This window comes from Hyla sarda, chromosome 1 (assembly GCF_029499605.1).
Source record: "Hyla sarda isolate aHylSar1 chromosome 1, aHylSar1.hap1, whole genome shotgun sequence".
Taxonomy (NCBI): Eukaryota; Metazoa; Chordata; class Amphibia; order Anura; family Hylidae; genus Hyla; species Hyla sarda.
In genome coordinates, this window is record NC_079189.1 from 609,509,040 (window position 1) to 609,527,936 (window position 18,897).

General features: G+C 43.4%; 1 protein-coding gene across 1 annotated transcript in view; it reads right to left on the reverse strand.

The window, feature by feature from the left end:
• LOC130300286 (uncharacterized) overlaps positions 1 to 10,780 on the reverse strand; it is a 101,150-nt gene extending 90,370 nt beyond the window's left edge. Inside the window, 1 exon segment of the mRNA XM_056551534.1 lies at positions 10,736 to 10,780. The gene's annotated coding sequence lies outside the window, so the exon portion shown is untranslated.
• Between the last annotated feature and the right edge of the window lie 8,117 nt (positions 10,781 to 18,897).

The window sequence follows — 18,897 nt, forward strand, 5'->3', positions numbered from 1 at the left end:
TTTGGCAGCATTCTTTGCGGTCAAGAGCTTTCTATCACAGAGGTCCAATTGTTGCGTACTTTTACGCATGGACAACATAGCAGCGGTTCAATACATCAACCGCCTTGGGGGCTCGAGGTCCAGGGTGTTAGCGGACATAGCGTCCGACTTCTGGCATTTTTGTCTGTCTCGCGACCTTATTCCTATTGCGGAATATATTCCAGGAGTCTCCAATTCCGTGGCAGACTGGAATTCCCGTTACTTGATCGACTCCAGCGACTGGACGCTGGACCGGTCAGTCTTCCTGTCACTTCAGGACCTTTGGGGTCCATTCTATATGGATCTTTTTGCCTCGCAACTCAATCGACAATTACCTCGGTTTTACAGTTGGAGGCCAGATCCAGAGGCGTCAGCTGTGGACGCTTTCTACCAACGGTGGCCGGAAGGGACACATTATGCATTTCCCCCCTTTCCGATGATCACCAAGGTTCTTCTCCAGATCCTGTCTCAGAAAGCAACAGTAGCGTTGATCACCCCATGGTGGCCGACTCAGCCGTGGTTCCCCCTTCTGTTGGGGATGATGATAGATTTCCCCAGGTTGTTACCCCCTCTGCCTCATCTACTCTCGAACCCGAACAAGGGTCTTCACCCTCTAGTTCTGGACGGAAGCCTACCTCTCCTTGCTTGGTTGGTTTCGGGGTGCCGACATCAGGTAATGATCTTTCTGAATCAGCTAGAAATCTCCTCGCCCTGGCCTGGGCCCCAGGGACTAGATCGGCGTATCGATCTGCATGGGGACTCTGGGTGCGTTGGTGTGATCAACGGGAGATTAGTCCCGTTCAGGCACCTGTGCAGGCGGTAGTCAACTACCTAGCCAACGCATTCGATTCAGGCAAATCTTATAGTTCTATAAATGTTTATAGATCAGCTATTTCTGCATACCACTATCCGGTGGATTCCTTACCGGTGGGCAAACATCCTTTAGTTTGCAGACTCTTACGGGGAATCAAATTTAAGCGTCCTCCTCGCCCTAAATATCAAGCTACGTGGGATGTTTCCCGCGTGCTAGATATGTTTTCTTCATGGGAAGATAACAAGGATCTTTCTTTGAAGCTTCTTTCAGTAAAACTGACCGTTCTCTTATGTCTGGTCTCTATCAAAAGGGTATCGGATGTTCGAGCTTTAGATGTCTCTCGGCGTCAATTCTCGCCTGGAGGTGTTCAGTTTTCGGTTGTCCGCAGGACTAAGACGGGTCTTCAATCCGTCTTTTATCCGTTTTTTCCGGCTCATCCCAAACTATGTGTGGTTCGATGTCTTCAGGAGTATGAGACGCGAACAGCACCTCTCCGATCTACTAGTCATACTCAATTACTCATCTCTTATGTCCAACCTCATCTCCCGGTCTCCTCGGCTACATTGGCTCGGTGGGTTCGTCTAGCCATGGAGATGGCGGGGATTGATGTATCCTTATTTGGCGCCCACTCCTCTAGAGGGGCTATGGCCACTAAGGTTGTTATATCAGGAGGTTCTCTGTCGGATCTCTTACTGGCCGCCGACTGGTCGTCCCAGACCACTTTCCGTCAGTTTTATTTTCGACCCGAAGAACATGTATCTATGTCTGTTTTATGATTCTGATTCCTACTTATCTTGGTAAGCTTTGAACTTGCAAGATATGAGCCTCCTGTCTGATATATAAATCTAGATTTTCCTAGCTAATGTGACGGAAAATATTAGTTATATGAAGACAGGAGGCGAGTATCTTCCCTCCCGACCCAACCCTATCATGGTGTTCTTTTTTGTCTTTCCAGGTTATTGAAGAGAAAGTCTTTCACCTTCTGCAAGGAGGCTGATATGTTCCTGATCCGTTGTTCATCGGGTTTTTGTTCCAGTTCGTTCAGGTCACGACGGTCCTGTTGACCACGTTGTCAAGAAGCATCATCAGGTGGCAGTTCCTGTTCTTCATATGGAGTCTGCTGTGCTGGATGCCGCATAAAGAAAGAGGAGGAGATGTCCCAGACAGCCCTTTATATAGGAGCCAGTCGAGCTGGGAGGGGTGAAGAGAGTCCAAAGGGCTGCTGGGAGTTGTAGTTTTGAAGATTTTTTCTTTAATATACGTTTTAAAATTGTATAAAAATTCTGCTATGGGCATTAAAGAAGAAAGATTAATGCAAGATACTCGCCTCCTGTCTTCATATAACTAATATTTTCCGTCACATTAGCTAGGAAAATCTAGATTTATTATTAAATCTATAGTTTTACCAATGCTTTTGTATATATTTGGTATGGCTCCTATTTGGAGTGAAAAAGGTATTTTTAGTAAGATAATAGCTATGTTTAACGCCCTAATATGGGGAAGGAAAAGAACCCGGATAAAGTTAGATTACCTGTGTCAAGAAAGAGAAAAGGGGGATTAAAATTCCCAGATATACAAGGATATTATCTAGCAAGTCAAATGTATTATTTGGTGGAATGGAGAAGATTTGGATTATTTAAAAATATAGTAGAGAACACTAAAGGAAACTACAAAAACATAGTTCAGGTACTCGAGTCAGGGCAATTAAATGAGGGAGAATGGAAAAAAAATAGAATGATTAGAGGGATAAGTAAGACATGGGAAAATTTTAAAAAGGAGATAAGAGTAGAAGGAATATTAGAAACAGCACCAATTTGGCTTAATACATTTGAGGGAGGTGGCTAAAATGGGAATGAATAATTTATATAAGGGAGGATGTAAACAAATTAGAGATGTATGGAAAAATGGTAAAATAAGAATTTGGAGTGAGGTGAGGGAAGAGTTTAAATTGGGTATTGGTGTATGGCTCGAATTTGAGTTTCTAAAGAAGGCCCTTATTAGATCACTGAGAGAGGGGAAAATACAGATCACAAAAGGAATGGAAATAAGTAGTATAGAGGAAGAAAAAATTGGGAGAAAAGTGATAGCAAAAATATATCAGGCCATAAGGATAAATAAAAAGAGTAACCTAAAACATAAATGTTTTCAACAATGGCAACAGGAGATGGGGGAGACAAATAAGTGCAACTGGATGAAAATATTTAGGAATGTAAAAATTACCATATTTATCGTGTATAACACGCACTGGTGTATAACACGCACCCCCGTTTTAATAGAGAAATTTAAGCAAAAAAAACAAACTACATATAAGATAAATGACAGACTAAATGCCACATCATCCCTCTAACTTTGATTTTGCCTGAACTTCAGTTTGGTCCCACCTTCCAGTGCCACATCATTCCTCCCCTTTTATCAGCCCCTGTGCCACATTTACACCCATCCCCACCCCTTACCCTCTCATCATTCCCCCACTGTCTCATCATGCCCCCACTGTCTCATCATGCCCCCACTGTCTCATTATGCCCCCACTGTCTCATCATGCCCCCACTGTCTCATCATTCCCCCACTGTCTCATCATGCCCCCACTGTCTCATCATGCCCCCACTGTCTCATCATTCCCCCACTGTCTCATCATGCCCCCACTGTCTCATCATGCCCCCACTGTCTCATCATTCCCCCACTGTCTCATCATTCCCCCACTGTCTCATCATTCCCCCACTGTCTCATCATTCCCCCACTGTCTCATCATGCCCCCACTGTCTCATCATGCCCCCACTGTCTCATCATTCCCCCACTGTCTCATCATTCCCCCACTGTCTCATCATTCCCCCACTGTCTCATCATTCCCCCACTGTCTCATCATGCCCCCACTGTCTCATCATGCCCCCACTGTCTCATCATGCCCTTTCCCCCCCTGTTTTTGATATATATATTTTTCCCCCATCTTCCTTACCTAGCTGCGCTCAGCAGGCCGGGTCCGGTGTCGGGTCTTGCGGGCTGCGGTCAGTGAAGCAGGATGAGTAACGCTGCACAGCGTCAGGGACGTCACTCATCATTCGCTGCAGCCGCCGCTGGTCAGTGTGGCCGCAGCCATTAGAATAGTCACAGCGGCAGCACCATTGAATGAGTGACGTCCCTGATTGTGCAGCGGAGCTGCACAATCGGGGACGTCACTCATTCAATGGTGCTGCCGCTGTGACTATTCTAATGGCTGCAGTTGCTGCGACCACACTGACCAGCGGCGGCTGCAGCAAATGATGAGTGACGTCCCTGACGCTGTGCAGCGTCACTCATCCTGCTTCACTGACCGCAGCCCGCAAGACCCGACACCGGACCCGGCCTGCCGAGCGCAGCTAGGTAAGGAAGATAAAAAAAAAAACAAAAAACAATACAATAAAAAGCAGGGGGGAAGGGGAAGAAAATAAAAACAAAACAAAGCGGTAGCCGCGTGCTGGTCACTGATTTAAAGTGGCCGCGGCCAGGCTGCTAATCCTTAACAAGCAGACGCTGCTGCGGCCGCTTTAAATCAGTGACAAAAAGATTTATCGGCGTATAACAGACTTTTGCCTTGAATTTAAGTTTTAAAAGTGTGTTTTATACGCCGGTAAATACGGTACATCCCAGAGTCTAGATCACCAATGAATACAATGGAATATTGTATATAGAATTTATTGCACACCAAAGTTTTTATTTAGGATCGGGAAGAGGGAGCGTAGTAACGGCCCAAGATGCAAAAAAGAAGACGCGGGGTTTATGCACATAATACAGGAATGTGAGGAAATTCAAGAGTATTGGAGGAAAATAATAAAAAGGCATAAAAGAGAAGATAGGATTCAAAATAAAAGATAACTTAGCATTGATGATACTAGGGGACGACAGTAAAATAACAAAAAGGAAAAGAAAGAAGATTATTAGAGATGCTTTTCTATGCTAGACTACTGATAGATAGAAGATGGTTGGCACCAAATGTACCAGGGGTAGAAGAATGGAAGTGGTTGATTGACGGGGATACTGAAAGGATGGAAAAGGATAGGAGGGGGAGAGGGGAGGAGGAATTCATTTAAACTTTTTTTTTTCTTTTTTGGGGTAATAATAAGGTATTTGATTGTTAGAGGGGTGGGAACCCAGGGGGACACATACCCAATGGAAAAATAAATAGTATTGGTTAATAAAGGGAAAGCTAAAAGTAAGATTGTATAAGGAAAGAGCTATGGGAAGGGACGGGTGTCCTCCTGCTTCCTATTCCTCCGGAAGATGAATGTAAAGGGGGGGGGGGGATTTTTCTTTTCATCAATATTGTACATACAGTAAGTAGTAGATAAAAATTTCCGGGTGATTGGCGCAATCCGCATGACGTACAAAATACAAAGTATGCTGGTAAAAAATCCAAAGGTTCTTTTATTTGCTTGCGTCAGACGCGTTTCGAGGTTTCATACCTCTTTTTCAATGACTACAGCAGTGATCACAGATCATCAGATCACTGCTGTAGTCATTGAAAAAGAGGTATGAAACCTTGAAACGCATCTGACGCAAGCAAATAAAAGAACCTTTGGATTTTTTACCAGCATACTTTGTATTTTGTACGTCATGTGGATTGCGCCGATCACCCGGAAATTTTTATCTACTACTTACTGAATCTACTATCGAGTGAGGATACACTCGAAATACCCGGACGGCTGCACCGCCACCCTGCTAACTCTGAATACATCAAAAGGCTCTCAAGGTTGCTGTGTGCCAAACACAACCTTACAAGGTGAGTGATCCGCCTATGCGACTCACCTGTAGTGCCAACCATACAAAACATACTGCCCAATGAGAAGCTCTGTCTTGTGTTTTATCCTACTATAGTATCAATATTGTACATAGAAATATGTCATTTTCTACAAGTAAATAAAGATAAATTATAAAAAAAAATAATCCTGTATTCTGAGCCAAATATTACCAATAACACCAGTATACTAGGAGGAATATTATTACCATACATATTACCTTCATACTGTTACTGACCAAATTGTGTATACTGAGCCCAATAATACCAGTAATAATAATACCAGTATATAAGGAGGAATATTATCACCATACATATTACCATCATACTGTTACTGACCAAATCCTGTATTCTGAGACCAATATTACCAATAACACCAGTATACTAGGAGGAATATTATTACCATACATATTACTTTCATACTGTTACTGAGCAAATCCTGTATACTAAGACCAGCATTACCAATAATACCAGTATACAAGGAGGAATATTATCACCATACATATTACCATCGTACTGTTACTGATCAAATCCAGAGTATCAGGACCAACATTACCAATAGACTGAAAGACTGGATAATAACACCATACTGAGTAAAAACCACTATACACAGACTAACAATACCAATAATACCAGTATAAACATAATACAAGGGCCAAATAATACAGATGCATTAGGAACACACTATACATCACACAGTGACCCTACTGTTACTGAATAAAATCTGTACACAGACTATTATTCCTTCATACAGTGACCATATGGAGGTAGATACCAGGATCTGTAAGCCATATAAGTGATTATATACAGGACCATATAACGGTAGATATCAGCTGCACACAGGATCTGTATACCATATAAGTGATTATATACAGGACCATATAACGGTAGATATCAGCTGCACACAGGATCTGTATACCATATAAGTGATTATATACAGGACCATATAGAGGTAGATACCAGGATCTGTAAGCCATATAAGTGATTATATACAGGACCATATAATGGTAGATATCAGCTGCACACAGGATCTGTATACCATACAGCTGCGGATCCGCTGACAAATACGCCCGTGTGAATGCACCCTAAGGGTGCATTCACAAGTGCGTATTTTTGATGCAGATCTGCTGCACATTTACTTCCCCATGACTTCAAGGGGGTAGCCAAATCTGCTACAGCAAATCTGCAGCAGAAAATACACACGTGAACATACCCCAAGGGCTCACTCACACGAGCGGATTTTTGTGCGTATTTTGCTGCAGATTTTCAGCTGCTAATTTTTAGCGGGATCCCCGCATGCTACCCGCAGCAGAATCTCCACTATTAAAAATCCGCCACAGACCCTATAGGTCTGTGGCAGATTTTCAACAGCTAAGATTCCACTGGCGAAAATCTGCTGTGGGTAACATGCGGAGACCCCGCCCTTCTTCAAACTTGTTATTAACTCCAACTCCCAGAATGCCCTGATACAGCCTATGGCTCTTGCAGCTGACCCAACCCAAAATTACAACTCTCAGCATGTTGCACTATAACATACTATACTACCATATAATGCAACATGCTGGGAGTTGTAGTTTTGGTTTGAGACAGCTGCAGAGCCATAGGCTGTATCAAAGCATTCTGGGAGTTGGAGTTAATAACTGCAACTCCCAGTATGCCCTGACACAGCCTACGACTTTGCTCATGGCTCTGATATTGCTCATGGCTCTGCAATTGACCCCAAACAACAAATCCCACCATGGTGCACTTCAACTTTACCAACCTCAACAAGATAAGAGGTGCAGGGGTGTTGGGGTGATAAGAGGTGCAGGGGTGTCATGGGGGTGATAAGAGGAGCAGGGGTGTTATGGGGGTGATAAGAGGCGCAGGGGTGTTATGGGGAATGTTATGGGGGGTGTTATGGGGGTGATGAGAGGTGCAGGGGTGTCATGGGGGTGATAAGAGGAGCAGGGGTGTTATGGGGGTGATAAGAGGTGCAGGGGTGTTAAGGGGGGTGTTATGGGGGTGATGAGAGGTGCAGAGGTGTCATGGGGGTGATAAGAGGAGCAGGGGTGTTATGGGGGTGATAGGAGGTGCAGGGGTGTTATGGGGAATGTTATGGGGGTGGTATGGGGTTCATGAGAGGTGCAGGGGTGTTATGGGGGTCATGAGAGGTGCAGGGGGTGTTATGGGGGTGATAAGAGATGCAGGGAGGGGTGTTATGGGGGTGATGAGAGGTGCCCCCCCTGCACCTCTCCTCATCACCCCCCCATAACCCCTGGTTATAGTAGTATTTTATTCAGGGTACAGTGTATGGCAGTATTATATTCAGGGTACAGTGTGGGGCAGTATTTTATTTAGGGTACAGTGTGGGGCAGTATTATATTTAGTGGGTACAGTGAATAGCAGTATTATATTCAGGGTACAGTGTGGGGCAGTATTATATTTATTGGGTATAGTGTATAGCAGTATCATATTCAGGGTACAGTGTATGGCAGTATTATATTCAGGGTACAGTGTATGGCAGTATTATATTCAGGGTACAGTGTATGGCAGTATTATATTCAGGGTACAGTGTGTGGCATTATTATATTCAGGGTACAGTGTATGGCAGTATTATATTCAGGGTACAGTGTGGGGCAGTATTATATTCAGGGTACAGTGTGTGGCAGTATTATATTCAGGGTACAGTGTGGGGCAGGATTATATTTAGTGGGTACAATGTGTAGCAGTATTATATTCAGGGTACAGTGTATAGCAGTTTTATATTCAGGGTACAGTGTGTGGCAGTATTATGTTCAGGGTACAGTGTGTGGCAGTATTTTATTTAGTGGGTTAAGTGTATAGCAGTATTATATTCAGGGTACAGTGTGGGGCAGTATTTTATTTAGGGTACAGTGTGGGGCAGTATTATATTCAGGGTACAGTGTGTGGCAGTATTATATTCAGGGTATAGTGTGGGACAGTATTATATTCAGGGTACAGTGTGGGGCAGTATTATATTCAGGGTACAGTGTGTGGCAGTATTATATTAAGGGTACAGTGTGTGGCAGTATTAATTTTAGTTGGTACAGTGTGTGGCAGTATTATATTCAGGGTACATTGTGGGGCAGTATTATGTTCAGGGTACAGTTTGTGGCAGGATTATATTTAGTGGGTACAGTGTATAGCAGTATTATATTCAGAGGGTACAGTGTATGGCAGTATTATATTCAGGGTACAGTGTATAGCAGTATTATATTCAGGGTACAGTGTGGGGCAGTATTATGTTCAGGGTACAGTTTGTGGCAGGATTATATTTAGTGGGTACAGTGTATGGCAGTATTGTATTCAGGGGTACAGTGTGTGGCAGTATTATATTCAGGGTACAGTGTATAGCAGTATTATGTTCAGGGTACATTGTGTGGCAGGATTATATTTAGTGGGTACAGTGTATAGCAGTATTATATTCAGAGGGTACAGTGTATGGCAGTATTATATTCAGGGTACAGTGTAGAGCAGTATTATATTCAGGGTACAGTTTGTGGCAGGATTATATTCAGTGGGTACAGTGTATGGCAGTATTGTATTCAGGGGTACAGTGTGTGGCAGTATTATATTCAGGGTACAGTGTATAGCAGTATTATGTTCAGGGTACATTTTGTGGCAGGATTATATTTAGTGGGTACAGTGTATAGCAGTATTATATTCAGAGGGTACAGTGTATGGCAGTATTATATTCAGGGTACAGTGTATAGCAGTATTATATTCAGGGTACAGTGTGGGGCAGGATTATATTTAGTGGGTACAGTGTATAGCAGTATTATATTCAGAGGGTACAGTGTGGGGCAGTATTATATTCAGGGTACAGTGTATAGCAGTATTATATTCAGGGTACAGTGTGGGGCAGTATTTTATTTAGGGTACACTTTCTGGCAAGGTTATAATGATTACTGTCTTCATGCAGAGGATGAGGAGCCAATGATGCCTGGATGTCAGACTCTGCAGAGAAGATGGAGCTGGAGGAAGACCTGGTCTCTGGACCAGATGAAGAAGAAAAGATAACAGAGAAGATGTCACTCAAGGCAGAAGATGTCACTCAGGTCACTGATATCATTGTGTATTCTCCTGACTGTCCCATCAGAGCTGTAGTCACTTGTAAGTTATTCGCGTAGTGCTGCGCATGCGCAGTACTACTTTACCTGCGCCCGATGCTCTACTTTCTGTTCCCCGCTCCCTGAGCGTTAACGGGACGGGGAGTACAGCTGCGGGCGTGGGGCGCTCGCGGGGACGCACACTGATGACAGCGGCATCGGGCATAGGAATCCCCTTAGCGCTGTGGATCGCTCCCTGAGCGTTAACAGGGGACGGGGAGTAGACCTACGGGGGACGGGGAGTACAGCTGCGGGGGACGGGGAGTAGAGCTACGGGCGACGGGGAGTACAGCTGCGGGGGACGGGGAGTACAGCTGCGGGGGACGGGGAGTAGAGCTGCGGGGACGGGGAGGGGAGCTGCGGGCGTGGGGCGCTCGCGGGGACGCACACTGATGATAGCGCCATCGGGCATAGGGATCCCCATAGCGCTGTGGATCAACAGTACATGTAATAATAGAGTAAATGTATATGAGGCAGCCGTATGAGCTGCGAACATGTGTGAACTTCGGGCCACAGAGGCCATGAGAGCTCCGTACAGCTTCAGCTATCACAGGGTGAGGAGATCCTCTCCCTGTGATAGCCAAACTGACACTACTGTGCGCATGGATGCGTGACGTTTAAATATGTCACGTGACAAGAGAGAGCCAATAGGATGTGATGGAGGCGGACCATCTCATTCTATGGCAAATCTCATTCCACGGCAATGCACCGGCCTAATGTGGGGAGAACTATGCTGCACCTAATGTGCATGGTATCGACGTTCGCTCACGTTGCGCTCCCAGAATTCAAGGGCCGGCGTTACTATGTCCTGACGCCTGACGCCCTAGAGCGTGACGTGCGTGAACATCAAAGGGGGGGGGGCCTCCATGTCCATTTTGCTTGGGGCCACCAAATTCCTTCAAATGGCCCTGTACACATACATATATATATATATACACACAGACATATATTTACACACACACACAAAATAAAGAAATAAATATATATATATATATATATATATATATATATATATCTACATACCTCCTTCCTCAGAGTTGTACAGTAAGTGTACTAACAGGACCTGTGATGATGTCACAGTCAGGTGATCAGTCACATGGAGGAGGGAGGGGTCAAGGAGTCACATGATCAGCGTAGCGATTAATCATATGTCAGAGGACGGTGACTGTAGGTGTCTATGTGGATAAGAAGATGTATGGACACCGACAATAACAGGACAAAATACACTAAATGTCTGTATTATAGTATATACATGTATTATAGTATTATAGTATATACATGTATTATAGTATTATAGTATATACATGTATTATAGTATTATAGTATAGACATGTATTATAGTATTATAGTATATACATGTATTATAGTATTATAGTATATACATGTATTATAGTATTATAGTATATACATGTATTATAGTATTATAGTATATACATGTATTATAGTGTATATGTCAGAGGACGGTGACTGTAGGTGTCTATGTGGATAAGAAGATGTATGGACACCGACAATAACAGGACAAAATACACTAAATGTCTGTATTATAGTATATACATGTATTATAGTATTATAGTATATACATGTATTATAGTATTATAGTATATACATGTATTATAGTATTATAGTATATACATGTATTATAGTATTATAGTATATACCTGTATTATAGTATTATAGTATATACATGTATTATAGTATTATAGTATATACCTGTATTATAGTATTATAGTATATACATGTATTATAGTATTATAGTATATACATGTATTATAGTATTATAGTATATACATGTATTATAGTATTATAGTATATACATGTATTATAGTATTATAGTATATACCTGTATTATAGTATTATAGTATATACATGTATTATAGTATTATAGTATATACCTGTATTATAGTATTATAGTATATACATGTATTATAGTATTATAGTATATACATGTATTATAGTATTATAGTATATACATGTATTATAGTATTATAGTATATACATGTATTATAGTATATACATGTATTATAGTATTATAGTATATACATGTATTATAGTATTATAGTGTATACATGTATTATAGTATATACATGTATTATAGTATTATAGTATATACATGTATTATAGTATTATAGTATATACATGTATTATAGTATTATAGTGTATACATGTATTATAGTATTATAGCATATACATGTATTATAGTATTATAGTATATACATGTATTATAGTATTATAGTATATACATGTATTATAGTATTATAGTATATACATGTATTATAGTATTATAGTATATACATGTATTATAGTATTATAGTATATACATGTATTATAGTATTATAGTATATACATGTATTATAGTATTATAGTATATACATGTATTATAGTATTATAGTATATACATGTATTATAGTGTATATGTCAGAGGACGGTGACTGTAGGTGTCTATGTGGATAAGAAGATGTATGGACACCGACAATAACAGGACAAAATACACTAAATGTCTGTATTATAGTATATACATGTATTATAGTATTATAGTATATACATGTATTATAGTATTATAGTATATACATGTATTATAGTATTATAGTATATACATGTATTATAGTATTATAGTATATACCTGTATTATAGTATTATAGTATATACATGTATTATAGTATTATAGTATATACCTGTATTATAGTATTATAGTATATACATGTATTATAGTATTATAGTATATACATGTATTATAGTATTATAGTATATACATGTATTATAGTATTATAGTATATACATGTATTATAGTATATACATGTATTATAGTATTATAGTATATACATGTATTATAGTATTATAGTGTATACATGTATTATAGTATATACATGTATTATAGTATTATAGTATATACATGTATTATAGTATTATAGTGTATACATGTATTATAGTATTATAGCATATACATGTATTATAGTATTATAGTATATACATGTATTATAGTATTATAGTATATACATGTATTATAGTATTATAGTATATACATGTATTATAGTATTATAGTATATACATGTATTATAGTATTATAGTATATACATGTATTATAGTATTATAGTATATACATGTATTATAGTATTATAGTGTATACATGTATTATAGTATTATAGTATATACATGTATTATAGTATTATAGTATATACATGTATTATAGTATTATAGTATATACATGTATTATAGTATTATAGTATATACATGTATTATAGTATTATAGTATATACATGTATTATAGTATATACATGTATTATAGTATTATATCATATACATGTATTATAGTATTATAGTATATACATGTATTATAGTATATACATGTATTATAGTATTATAGTATATACATGTATTATAGTATATACATGTATTATAGTATCTACATGTATTATAGTGTGGTGGCGGGGTGTGTGGTGCAGGGCAGATTTTGTTACCCTAGGGGCAGATGGCATTAACCCCTTGTATTCGTGACACCAAGGCATGGTTTAGCCTATAACCACCTGAAGGTATATCACTGGATCCTGGGCTAGGCACGGGGCCAATAAAGACTCCGACAACAAGTTACGGACAACGGTAGCTTTACTGAGGATAGACAGTTGTTAAAATCTATACAGTTCAGCCAGGGCCCAAGGAGGTGACCAGTGACTCAGACACCTTAAGGGCTTGTTGGGACTTGTAGTAGGACTAGACAATTTGGTGCAGGCCACGTTGCTTGACAATTTGACAGATACTGAGTTGACTTGACTGATGACGGACAATGCTGCAGGTTTATTTTACCTGCACTTGACTGTGGCTGCAGGGCTTGACTTGAGGCCTCCAATACTCTGGACACCAAGAGAGAGAAGCTAGCACCACCCAGGCTTGTATGGGGGAGACTAGCAGGGAGCCCATAGGTCACTTCTGGGATGAGCTAATTACTGGTACCTCCTGGGTAACAATCACATGACATATCACATGGTATAACTCTTAACTCCTTAAGGACGTAGGGCGTACCTGTACTGGGTCACAACGTGACCCCGCATCACACCTGGTCGTTCCCACAGCTAAGCATAGCCAGGACCCTGGGCTAATAGCGATCATTGTGCCGCGCGCTATTAGCCCTTTAGACGCTGCGATCAAAGTTGATCGCCCCGTCTAAAATGAAAGTAAAAGCTTTCCGGCAGTTCAGTCGGGCTGATCGGGACTTTCGGGATAAAATCGCGATGTCCCGATCAGCTAGGACGCGAGCGGAGGTCCCATTACCTTGCTCCATCACGTCCGATCATCGTTTGATTGCTCCAAGCCTGAGCTACAGGCTTGAGCAATCGAGGCCCTAGAACACTGATCCATGCAAAGCTATGGCTTTGCAGGGATCAGGGTAAAAAAAAAAAAAGTTAATAAAGACCATTTAACCCCTTCGTCAATAAAAGTTTGAATCACCCCCTTTTCCCATAAAAAAAAACTGTGTGTAAATAAAAATAAATATATGTGGTATCGCCGTGTGCTTAAATGTCCAAACTACAAAAATATATCATTAATTAAACCGCACGGTCAATGTCGTATGCGCAAAAAAATTCCAAAGTCCAACATAGCGTATTTTTGGTCACTTTTTATATCATGAAAAAATTTATAAAAAGCGATCAAAAAGCCTGATCAATACAAAAATGGTACCGATAAATACTTCAAAATACGGTGCAAAAAATGAGCCTTCATACCGGCCCGTACGTGGAAAAGTAAAAAAGTTATAAGGGTTAGAAGATGAGAATTTTTAACATATACTGTATTTATCGGCGTATAACACGCACTTTTTAGGCTAAAATTTTTAGCCTAAAGTCTATGTGCGTGTTATACGCCGATACACCCCCAGGAAAGGCAGAGGGAGAGAGGCCGTCGCTGCCCGCTTCTCTCCCCCTGCCTTTCCTGGGGTCTAGAGCGCTGCTGCCGGCCCTTCTCTCCCCCTAGCTATCGGCGCCGCTGCCAGTTCTGTCCCCCTGACTATCGGTGCCGGCGCCCCATTGCCGGCGCCGATAGCCAGGGGGAGAGAAGCGGCGCCGACAGCCAGGGGGAGAGAAAGGGCAGCGGCACCCATTGCCGGCGCCGCTGCCCCGTTGCCTCCCCCCATCCCCGGTGGCATAATTACCTGGGTCGGGTCCACGCTGCTGCAGGCCTCCGGCGTGCGTCCCCGGCGTCATTGCTATGCGCTGCACGGCGCTGCGCATGACATCAGTGCGCCGCGCCGTGCATAGCAACGACGCAGGGGACGCGCGCCGGAGGCCTGCAGCAGCGCGGACCCGACCCAGGTAATTATGCCACCGGGGATGGGGGGAGGCAACGGGGCAGCGGCGCCGGCAATGGGTGCCGCTGCCCCTTCTCTACCCCTGGCTGTCGGCGCCGCTTCTCTCCCCCTGGCTATCGGCGCCGGCACCGATAGTCAGGGGGACAGAACGGGCAGCGGCGCCGATAGCCAGGGGGAGAAAAGGGCCGGCAGCAGCGCTCTAGACCCCAGGAAAGGCAGGGGAGAGAAGCGGGCAGCGACGGCCTCTCTCCCCCTGCCTTTCCAGGGGGTATATCGGGGTATACACGCGCACACACGCACCCTCATTTTACCATGGATATTTGGGTAAAAAACTTTTTTTACCCAAATATCCTTGGTAAAATGAGGGTGCGTGTTATAGGCCGGTGCGTGGTATACCCCGATAAATACGGTACATTTTCCTGCATGTAGTTATGATTTTTTTCAGAAGTACGACAAAATCATACCTATATAAGTAGGGTATCATTTTAACCATATGGACCTACAGAATAAAGATAAGGTATAATTTTTACCGAAAAATGCACTGCGTAGAAACGGAAGCCCCCAAGAGTTACAAAATTAATGTTTTTCTTCAATTTTGTCACACAATGAATTTTTTTTCCGTTTCGCTGTGGATGTTTTGGTAAAATGACTAATGTCACTTCAAAGTAGAATTGGTGGCGCAAAAAATAAGCCATGATATGGAATTTTATTTGCAAAATTGAAAGCGTTATGATTTTTAGAAGGTGATGAGGAAAAAATGAAAATGCAAAAACAGAAAAACCTTGCGTCCTTAAGGGGTTAAAGTGATAACACATTTTATACAGTACAACATATTTACAATGGGGAAACTAATGCAGGGGGCCCTGGGGACACTGAAGGATGCTGGCTGACAGGGCAATGAAGGTACGGGGTAAAACCTCTCGTACTGGGCCACCACAAACTCCCCCTCTTAATTAAAGTCACCACTGAGGCCTAGTGACAGTTCCTGGGGCATTTATGCACACTGTGCTTCTCAGGTCTGGATTACAAAACAAGGTAATAATGGGTCATGTGGCATGGTGAATGTCCGTACATGCTCTTGTATTTTAGGATAGTAACATATGGGGGTGTGGCCTGCATGGGGAGCTGAGTGGACGTTTCTCTGCCGAGCTCCCACTTCCCTGGTTATATTACCCTGTTATATTCCCCCCTGACCCATGGTGTTCCCTACCGCAGGGTGCCTGAAGACTTCGGGACCCCCTGGTGCCGGGGCGGTGTCATCTGCGGCTCAATTCCAGTGCCGGAGAAGTTTGCGGCCTCATTCCGGGCTGGCGGTGGTGAGCGGGAGGCTGGTGGAGGTACTCGGGCGACAGCTGGCCTCTGACGGTGTCCGGTGGAGCTGCGCTGTGATCGGAAGTGCCCCGAGGGGAACTGTGTCTCCTACGCACCCTGAAGGCTCCGGGATTGCTGTTCTTGCGGCCCGTCATTGCTGACCTTCGTGGGTGGGGCCCTGTCTCGGCTCGGTCTCCACGGCAACCCCACTCAGGCTGCAGAGTGGAGGACTCGTGCGGAGCTGCCTGCTGGGAATTAAGGGGATGCTCTCTATCTGCAGTCCAGGAGCTGTGAGTACACCTGTCCCTGCACTGTCTTCCTAGTCCTTGAACTTGTGGATTTCCCTGCACTGACAGGGCTTCCTGGGATCTCCTTGCTCCAGTTTCTTTAACCCTATGTGTGCTGGACTATCCTGCTATTGCCTTTGCTGGGAGTGCTGAAATCTTTGAGATCAGCTGTGCTGGTGTGGTGCCCTGATAGACTCTGGTGTCCGTCCTCCATTGAGGCCCTTTTTACTGCGGGACTTTCTGCTATATTGATAGGAGGCACTTGCTCTGCGAGCTCCGAGTGGTGGTGATTCTGTCTTCTGGTGCCTTGCTTTGCTCATCTTCCTCCGGAATCGGGTCTGTGTGCTATCATGGGAGGCCCGAGGAACAAATCCAAACATAATAAGTCAGGGGTTGGCATGGCTCGCCCTTCCTTGGAGGATGATGTTTCTTCAGATGATGGACTTTCTGAGGCTGGGGGCCACTCTCAGAGGGACTCTGTAGCCCAGACGCCTCTTTCTACTAAGGTGTCGGCCAATGCTGCCAAAACGCTGAGTCAGTTTTCCAGGTCTGGGGATCTGGCGGGCAGCGCCTCGACTACCCCTTCTGTGCTCTTGGTGGACCGTCCTGCTGATCCGTCACCTCTTCCTTCTCCTGATCAGCTGCCATATGACGGGGCTCTCATGGACCTTCGCTTTACGGAAATACTGTCTACTATAACCTCCTGTCATACCTCTATGATTTCTAAGGTGGATGAGCTTAGACAGGAATTTGTTATTCTACGGCACGAGACCCAAAAGCTGAGAGAACGCACCACCGAGGTGGAGAACAGAGTTTCTACGGTGGAGGACACTCTTCGCCCTATCCCTCAGCAAATTGCGGATCTCCAGAGACAGATTCGGGGCATGTAGGACCGAGCTGACGACTTTGAAAATTGCCTACGGCGCAATAACGTTAGGCTGGTGGCCCTTCCTGAAAAAGCTGAGGGTGCTGATCCTGTGGTGTTCCTGGAATCCTGGCTGAAGGAGCTTTTGCCTGCAGATACCTTCTCTCCTTTCTTCTCGGTGGAGCGGGCACATCGGGTTCCTGCCAGACCTCCTGTTCCTGGGGGGCCTCCAAGACCGTTCCTGGCGAAGATTCTTCACTTTAAAGACAGAGATGCTATCCAAAGGGCAGTGAGGATTAAAGGCGAGGTGCTCTTTGGTGACAGCCAAGTTTCATTTTACCCTGACTTCTCCGTGGAGTTGAGGAGACAGCGCACTCAGTTTACGGATGTTAGAGACAAACTTCGCTCCAAGGGATATAGCTATGCCATGCTGTACCCAGCTTGTCTGCGGGTGGTGGATGGACGCACCACCAAATTCTTCACTTCACCTGCCGAAGCGATGCAGTGGGCGGAGGCTGCCCCTAACGCGGCTCAGCTGCCAGATTGATATCCCTGCTGGACTGCCTGCTCCATTCTTAGTTAGTTAGCAGGATCACAGCAAGCATGCACAGTATATTACCGTACAGAGCTGGAACATATTCATTTTCAAGGCACACAAATTCTTCACCTCACCTGTGGATGCATTGCGGTGGGCGGAGGCCGCCCCCGGGTGGCTCACCTGCCGGACTGATTCTCCTGATGGACTGCCTGCTCTCTTTGTTAGCTAGTAGATAGGCGGTAGTGTTAGTTGTCCGAGGTTCGAGTTCCTTAGGGATTCCCGGGTTTGTGGGTTAGGGGGAATAGACTTTTAGTTTACTTGGGGGTTGGGAGGCGGTGGTTTGTGGTTGTAAGTAGCTCCTGCACTCACCTGATACGAATTTCTAGTTTGGGGTATAGGTCTTCACTTCTGGCTTTGTTAGTGTGAGACAGGGATGTTTTGGGGGATGTTTTACTGATCCTATCTGTTTCTGCTGTTTGGTGTTGTTCTGTCCTGGTTATCTGTCCGTCTTGTCTGTCTTGTCCGTTTATCTGTGGTGTGCATGGGAGCTCCTGTAAGTGTGAGATACTGGTGCAATGGAGTAGGCCCTGTTAACTTTCCTCCTTTGTTTCATGATGGGGTCCTTTAAGGTATTAAGCTGGAATGTCCGTGGTCTCAATTCCAAGTTTAAGAGAGCGCTATGCCTGGATTTTGTTAAGAGACACTCCCCGCATAATGTGGATAAGTGCAAGATAATGCACCTGGGGCATAAAAATCCTCGGGCAGAATATAGAATATTTGACACAGTCCTGACCTCAGTATCTGAGGAGAGGGATTTAGGAGTATTTATTTCAGAAGACTTAAAGGTAGGAAGACAATGTAATAGAGCAGCAGGAAACGCTAGCAGAA